The sequence below is a fragment of the Parus major genome, chromosome 1 (genome assembly GCF_001522545.3).
Source record: "Parus major isolate Abel chromosome 1, Parus_major1.1, whole genome shotgun sequence".
Taxonomy (NCBI): domain Eukaryota; kingdom Metazoa; phylum Chordata; class Aves; order Passeriformes; family Paridae; genus Parus; species Parus major.
The window spans coordinates 104,859,520-104,867,343 of NC_031768.1; positions in this window are offsets into that span (position 1 = coordinate 104,859,520).

Below are 7,824 nucleotides of genomic sequence, written 5' to 3' on the forward strand. Positions count from 1 at the left end.
CACAGTTATACTCATCATCTCATATTTTGGTCAATACAATAGTTCATCTCATTCCATCCTATGGGATAATTTACATGTAAAACAAGCCAGAAAATTTTGCAAAGGAGAAGTTGTTCCTAGGATCAAAAATATGCAGAGTCCCAGAATTCCTTTAAAGGCATAACAATATGAGAAGTTACTCAAAGTGATTTGGGGATAAATATATTTATAGCTGCCTGATTTGTAGCATAGAAAGAAACAAGCAACACAAGGGGTTTCTCTCACACACACCTACAGATCACAACACATAATTTTGCTCCATACCTTTGTAGGAAGCAAATGATGCTCTCTCAACTATATTTAGAAAGGGAAAACACATGAAAAAGAACTTTTAAGTTCACTAAACAGTACAAGTGTGAAGAATCCTGTACATTTTCTGTACATTTAAAAAGGAAATGCAAACCTTTAGAAGTCGTTCTGTCCTCCAACTCGTGAGATATTGAGAGATAAAGGAGACAATGCAAGAATGAAAACTAATATAAATAATAGCACTGTTGTCACTGTAGAATTCAAATTTCTGCCCCATCAAAGATAGTTATGTTTTTTATAAAATATTCAAAGGATTTAGTAAGACAGATTGCAAGAGCCTTGAATCAGAGTATGTTGCAATATGGTGATCAGAAAACACCATCCAGTACAGAAAAAATGAGCTGAGGTAACTGCAATGTAATTTTACAGATAAGTTCTATAATCAGTGAACTGATGGCTATAAAAATGGGACTGTGCTCACCTCAGCCTTGCTTTCTTCAGATTTAGAATTGTTTGGGCACTGCTTACTGGATCAATTCCTCAAGTGGCCCACACAGAGAAGCATCTACATTAGCAACTCTTGAGATAAACAGGGATCAGCCCTCTGTTTTCTTTTATGCTTGCAAGAACATGTGTCTAATGTCCCAATGACAAAAGCTGTTTCTAAACCCTTTGCTTTAAGGTTGTCCAAATTTTATTCTTACTTTTTGCCCATATAAATGAGTTTCCTGAAATCTAATGGAATGTAAAGGAAGAAGCTTTTCCTTCTCAGAAGCAAATTCTCAATGTGTTTTTATAGCACTCTATATGCAAACTTGTAACAAACCAAATATTTAAAACCATTAAAATTTCTCATGTTACAGAAGTTTTAAAATTAAATCACTGCTTTCAACGGAGGCTGTCAGGAGAGGAAAGGAGCCTGAAGCCTAAAGCTAGGAATCTACTAATTAAGATATGCAATAAAAATGTTAATCAAGTAAACTTAGGGAGGATGGGGGAAAGTGATTACATAATCCTCTTGGCACCGTATAATGTCTCGCTGCTCTCACACAGGAAAATGATGAGTAGGTAAACAAGAGAAAAAAAAAACCCAGGTCCTTTGATTGTGGGCCAAAGAAGAAACTGTTCCAAATGGCCTCTCTAACCAACATTAGCTGTTCAAGTAGAAAACATTCAGATCTAAGAGCTCTCTCTAGTGTGCCAGGCTGGGGACAGCCGACAGGAACTAACAAAGGAGCCTGAGAAACTGGAGTATTTAAGATAATTCTTGGTAAGTGTGGCCGGAGCAGCGTCTTTGTTCTCCTATTTCTTTATAACTGTGTTCCACACTTCACAACTGTTAAGTAAACAGGATTCTTGACTCTGTGCTCTGCATTATAGCTGTTTCCCTGCTAGCCAGCAAGTAGGTACTTCATTCATACTTGCATGGATCCTTGAAGTGAGGGCTTTGGGGTTAGGGCAGTCTGTAGCCTTGTCCTCTACAGTGTTATTTGTAAGAGGTTTTGTGCTAGGACAATAACATAACTCAGCACCCATCAGGATCTGTCTGGACTTCTTTTGGCCTAGCTGGAGCCATACTTGGCCTTGCTTAGCAGGAACAATAATTATGTGATATTATGGTCACTGTTAGGTGCTTTGTTTCAGCTTGTGAACAGCTGTATGGGGTAATAGTGAGCAGGAACTCAGCGCAGAATGAGCTGTTTATGACTTTAGAATAAAACAAAGAGAAAGAATACTGACAAGAGGTGACTGCAGAGGTGTTGAAACCATGGGCACAGGATGACACCAGGGGCCACAGGGCTGTAAACATGTCACCAGTGCCCTAATTAAAGGAATGAAACCGTGGGAGCAGGGTAAAGATAGCTTTAAGGATAACAAAGAGGGCAATGATCACGTCTCCAACATCAAAGTTAAATGTGCAACATACAGTAATGTGGAAATGTGAACCAGGGAAGATTTAGCAGAGCAAAGATCATATAAAACTCATAAAATTTCTCCATCCTGACACAAATGTGAGGAGGAAGGAAACCTACATGGCCATTCCTCCCAAAAATGGGATTGTGATGCTGGTTCTTCTCTCTGTAATCCTTCTCTCTTGCCCTGAACCAATACCTGAACCTCAGGATCCAGAAAGATGGTGGAAGGATGACAGTAATTCCAGAGAAACATGGAGATACTAGACTGCTTATGTATATCAGATTTAACTGGAATTTGAACCATGAGTGTCAAGGAATTGCACGTGGACTAACGGCATGTGTTTCAAAAAGATGAAAGGACACATCTCCACCAAGTTGTTAAGTCATTTTAAGAGACAAAAATAATATAAATTCCATACATAGAGAGAAGTCATCTTTCCATATTCCTCAAGAATCCCCCTTGGTTTAGAAGTAGGATAATAATAAAAACCAATATCGAAAATTGTCCAAATTTCATAAGAGATGTACAACTGCTGCCATTGACATCTGCAGCTCAAAGCATGATGCTGAAAGGAGAAGTGCTTAGAAACATCCAGCTGTCTGTCACAAATTCATATATTCATAAAATGCTTACCAAATTGAAGAATCTATTTCAGAACACTTACTATTTTTTAATATAACTTACTTTAGTATTAGAAAGAAAAACAGATAATCACAGCAACAAGCTAATTTCTGGCAGAAAGTAAACTCATTGGTACTAATTTTGATAAATTTCTCTTGTTATATTACTAACACTGTAGCTTTAAACTTCCTGACCTGAATTATTTTTCATTATACTTATACTGAATTATTTTTACCAATAGAAAGAATATTTTGAATTAGGCTTAAACATATTGTTTAGATTGTGTGTAAACCACTCTGTAAAGCTCACACAGTGTATTTATTCATCACCTGGCTAAAGGTGCCTGCTGTTTAGGGATTCTGTATATTGATTTCAGAGAGTTTGCCTTTTTGAATCATCCCAACAAACCTTCCAATTCTATCACTTACTTACCAAAATGGTAATGACTTGCAATGTGCAATTTTGATTGCATTGGTGAAACCGTTGTAGCCAATAAACATAATTATTAGCATGTTACCTCTTGCCTGGAAAACCCACAAAAGTAGGTGCAGTTTGACTTCATGCAACAAATTTGTGTGGGACCTGAATTTTTCTTTTTAATTATTAAAATATTCATATTTATATGAAAAGATTCCTTTTGGTCAGGTGTGGCAATACAGTATCAGAATAATGAAGAGAATTATATGAATTAAACATGGCTGTTTAATACCTATGTGGAGATCATCTACTTTTTTAAATCAGCATATTTTAAAGAAAAATATTGAAAGAGGGAAAAGAAAAATTGAATCTACATTACATATATTGTAAAAAATAGAAGGAAAACTATGATTTCTGTTTCCAGGCTAGCAAAATATGTATCTCTTCTGCTAACATTTAAAGGGATATGTCATAAAATCTACAGAAGTAGGGAAATGAAATAAATTAAAATGTTTATCAATTTTTCCCTAGGTATTACAGTTAGATATAGTTAATGCTGCTTTATGAAGAAGGTACCCTAGGAACAGAAGAGGCATCTGAATTATTTGTTTACAGTCTCTTAATGCTCATTCATCCTGGTGCACAAAAGCAGTTCATAAAGTCCATCTGAGACCTTGCACAATCTCAGTTTTGGTTTCAGCATCTTGGCTTTGTTTTGATTGGCAAAATGTAAAGTTTTCTGTACACAGGGGATGTTTTTCATGTAGTCTTCAAGCAGATATGGATTTCAACCCAATGCAGGTATTTCCACAGGTGAAATATAGCCCAAATAGCATGAGGTTGGAAACAAATCATGTATATCAAGGAGAAGTCTAGAGAATTAGGCTATAAATACACAGAAACAATGACAAACCTCTAACCCTTAACTGTGTAGCATTACAGACCAATGCAATAATTTATGATATCAATAAAACTGGATTGAACATCAGCTAGAAAATGCCTGCAAGAAGGAAAAAATTCTCTTCCCAAAAATATCAGTGAAAAGAAAAGGTTAAACTGCAATGAACATGCCTTTTTCCCTTTCCAGTCTGGAGTTTTGAAGGAAAAAGAAAGAAATTTACTCCACTAGCTAGTCAGTGATGTATATAATTAAATAGAAAGGTTTTGGAGGATGTGATTTTATGGTTACCGTAGCAACTAGCACCTAGATGGTCCATATTCCTGTGCTCTTCTACCATGGGGGAAAAAAAAATCCATCCATGACCTACTTGAAAACAAATAGGTTTGTACTGCTCAAAGCCCCATTGTTCTTTGCAGGCATCTATTTTCTCTCAGAACCAGGGGTAACCCTGCTCTGGAAATATTCCAGTGGTTTTACCAAACAGTGATATGCGTGTGGCTTGACCTATAGCCTAGCACTGGAAATCTTGTGCACAGTCACATGCAGCTCAGTTGGCCATGCATCTAATTCTGTACAGGGGAGAAGAAAGGAAGGCTTTAAATGGATGATGAATTTCTACTTAAAATTAAGTAGAATTAAAACTAAATTCTTAGCTTAAACTACTTATACTTAGGAAAGTTTTCAATTTTGTTACCAGTGCACTCAACCACTTGATCCCATCTCTTTAAGAATAACAAACCTTTGAAAACTTATTCATAGTGAACAGAGGTAGAAAGTTTTCCCCCCAAGCTCACCTTAGTGTGAACTGAAGATGAACTGAAGCAGAAGTGCTGGTATTGCCAGAAAGAATTTTCTGGTGTTCCTATTGCTTCCTTCTCTGATGTTGCACCTGAGAACTTAAGACAAAAGAGTCAGCAGAAGTGTGACAAAGTTATTATCTGTAGTGGACACTATTTAAATTATTTGTGCAGGGCTTAGAAGTTCTCTAATTTCAAATCTTTCTCATGAGAGTTTTTCAAAGGATGCAATAACATTCAAGCATGAGAACAGAAATTCAGCCCAACAAATTACCATTCTATTATGCTGACTATCTCTTCTTCCAAAGGCATCACAAGCGGTACTCTTAATTTTAAATGTAATCTTTGATTCACCAATACCTTGCTTCTACTGTATCCACATCTGAAAGACATATTGCCATTGCCAAAAAGGGAGAAAGATATGTTTTCTATTTTCTATTCAAATGTCTGGATATAATTCCAAGAAAATTTGAGAGCAGTTTCTTAAAATCCCTCTCTTTCTCTTTTAAATAAGCATTTATTTCTGCAATATTGGAGAGAGAAAAATAATAATAATAAAAAAATCAACATAGAACACCTCTTTTATCACATGTTGGTTTTAGGTCATCTAATAATTGATGATAGAACACATCCAAATGTAATAGATTTTAATTTTTATTTTTATATTTATTTATTAGCTATGGGTTTCTTGTTAGAATGACAGCCTCTCTTTTCACATTCCTTCACTGTTTTCCCTGTGGGCCTTCCAGTTCTCACTTCTAGACATCTTAACTTTAAATCATAATAATTTCCACTCTGAGATCAGCATATAAATTCTCTGTACTGCCAAATAAGCATACAAGAAACTACCTTGTCCTCCTCAATCAGTTCTTCCTTCATCCTATTAGAACAACAGTGGGAAAAGGTCCAGTTTTAGAAACAGGACTGGGGAGAGGTTTTACACACTGAATATTCTGCAAACTTCTCCATAAACCCTCATGTACTCCAAGTCTTTGTTGTACCTGCCAATCCATATGCAGGAGACAGGTGTTTGTCTTTCCACTCTGTTAACTACCTTGTCACAATACATCACCATTTATGTATTATTTGTATTATGTATTATTTTGTGGAGCTTTGGTTTGCACAATTAAGTCTGCATTTCCACCTGTACTTGGGCAGGATTGGAGAAGGGCCTGTTAAAGCTACCATATTATTTTATGTTTACATAGTTGGTTTTAATCCTTACATTTAATATTCATATTAGGTATCAAATATTTCAAGCCTCTTCTGTGCTCACTGCAGGTAGCAAGTTTTCAGTTCTAAAACAGGGATCACCTGGCTGCTTGCAGGGTTTAGGCAAATTTGCACTGTATTTTCCCTTGGCTAGACAACTGGGATGGGTTACCTGTAATCATGGCAAGACAACCAAGCCAGTGGCAGCTTTTGGCCTCACTCAGGTGCACTCAGCTGTGTCATGTATAGGCTCATCTGTGACTTTAAGGGAGACCCCTGAGGCCCTATACAGGCATTTGAAGAATCATCATATGTTGAAAACTTAGACCAGGATCAGTGTGAAGTATTTGGTCCAGAGTGTTAGCAGAGACAAGAACAAGACCTGTATATAAGATCATAGAATCATGGAAAATTTTAGGTTGGAGGGGACCTTAAAGATAATTTTATTCCAGCCCACCTGCTATGGACAGGGACACCTTCCACTAGACCAGGCTGCTTTGATAACTTCCAGGGATGGGGCATTCACAATTACTCTGGGCAACCTGTGCCAGGTCTCGCCACCCTCACACTAAAAAATTTCTTCCTAGATATCCAATCTAGACCTGCCATGTTTCAGTTTGAAGCCATTCCCTCTTGTTCTGTCATTCCAGGCTCTTGTAAATAGTCTCTCTCCATCTTTCCTGAAGGTGGGCTCCCTTCAGGTGCTGGAAGGTCACAATGTGGTCACCCCAAACCCTTCTTTCTTCCAAGCTGAACAATCCAAACTCTCTCAGCCATTCCTCACAGCAGAGCTGCTCCATCCCTCTGATCACCTTGGTGTCTCCTCTGGCCCGGCTCCAGCAGCTCCCTGTCCTTGCTGTGCTGGGAGCCCAGGGCTGGATGCAGCCCTGCAGGTGGGGTCTGAGCAGAGAGGGGCAGAGGGGCAGAATCCCCTCCCTGCCCTGCTGCCCATGGGGCTTTGGATGCAGCCCAGCACACGGGGGGTTTCTGGGCTTCCAGCGCACACGGCCGGGGCATGTCCAGCCTCTCATCACCAGCACCCCCAAGTCCTTCTCCCAGGGCTGCTCTGGGGCTGTTCATCCCCAGCCTGTGCTGAGACTCCAAATAACTGGGTGAGGGGACCTTGAGCCTTCCTGTGACAGTGGCCAGCACAACAGATGAGAGCACAGCACGTGCACCGGCATCAGGCATCAACTGAGCAGTTTCAGAACAAATAGTTAATGCTGTTCACATGCTTTACAGGACTCCTAAGGTGGGGTAGAAAGCTTTGGTCTCACTGTAATACAAATGTTATCACTTTCCACTGTACCAAATAAAAAAGCAAAATAAACAATTCACATGGTTAATAAACAAAGGCAGATTTTCTAATACAATCTGTTATTTGTCTTAGGTAAACTGCTTCTTGTATTTGACATATGTCCAGCAGCACAGAAATGTGAAACATGCTGTGCCTCCTGACTTGTACTGCTATGACTGAAAGTGGAATTGGAATTATGTGAGGGGAGTTTAAGATGCTTCACCTCCATTAAAACATACCCTGCCCTTCTTCTTTCCAACATCAAATAGAACTGCAAATATGAGGCATAAAACACAGGCATAAATCACAGATAGATGAATAAATGACAGAATTTCTGAGGCGTATCAACACTCCCTAAAGTATTCCTAACATAA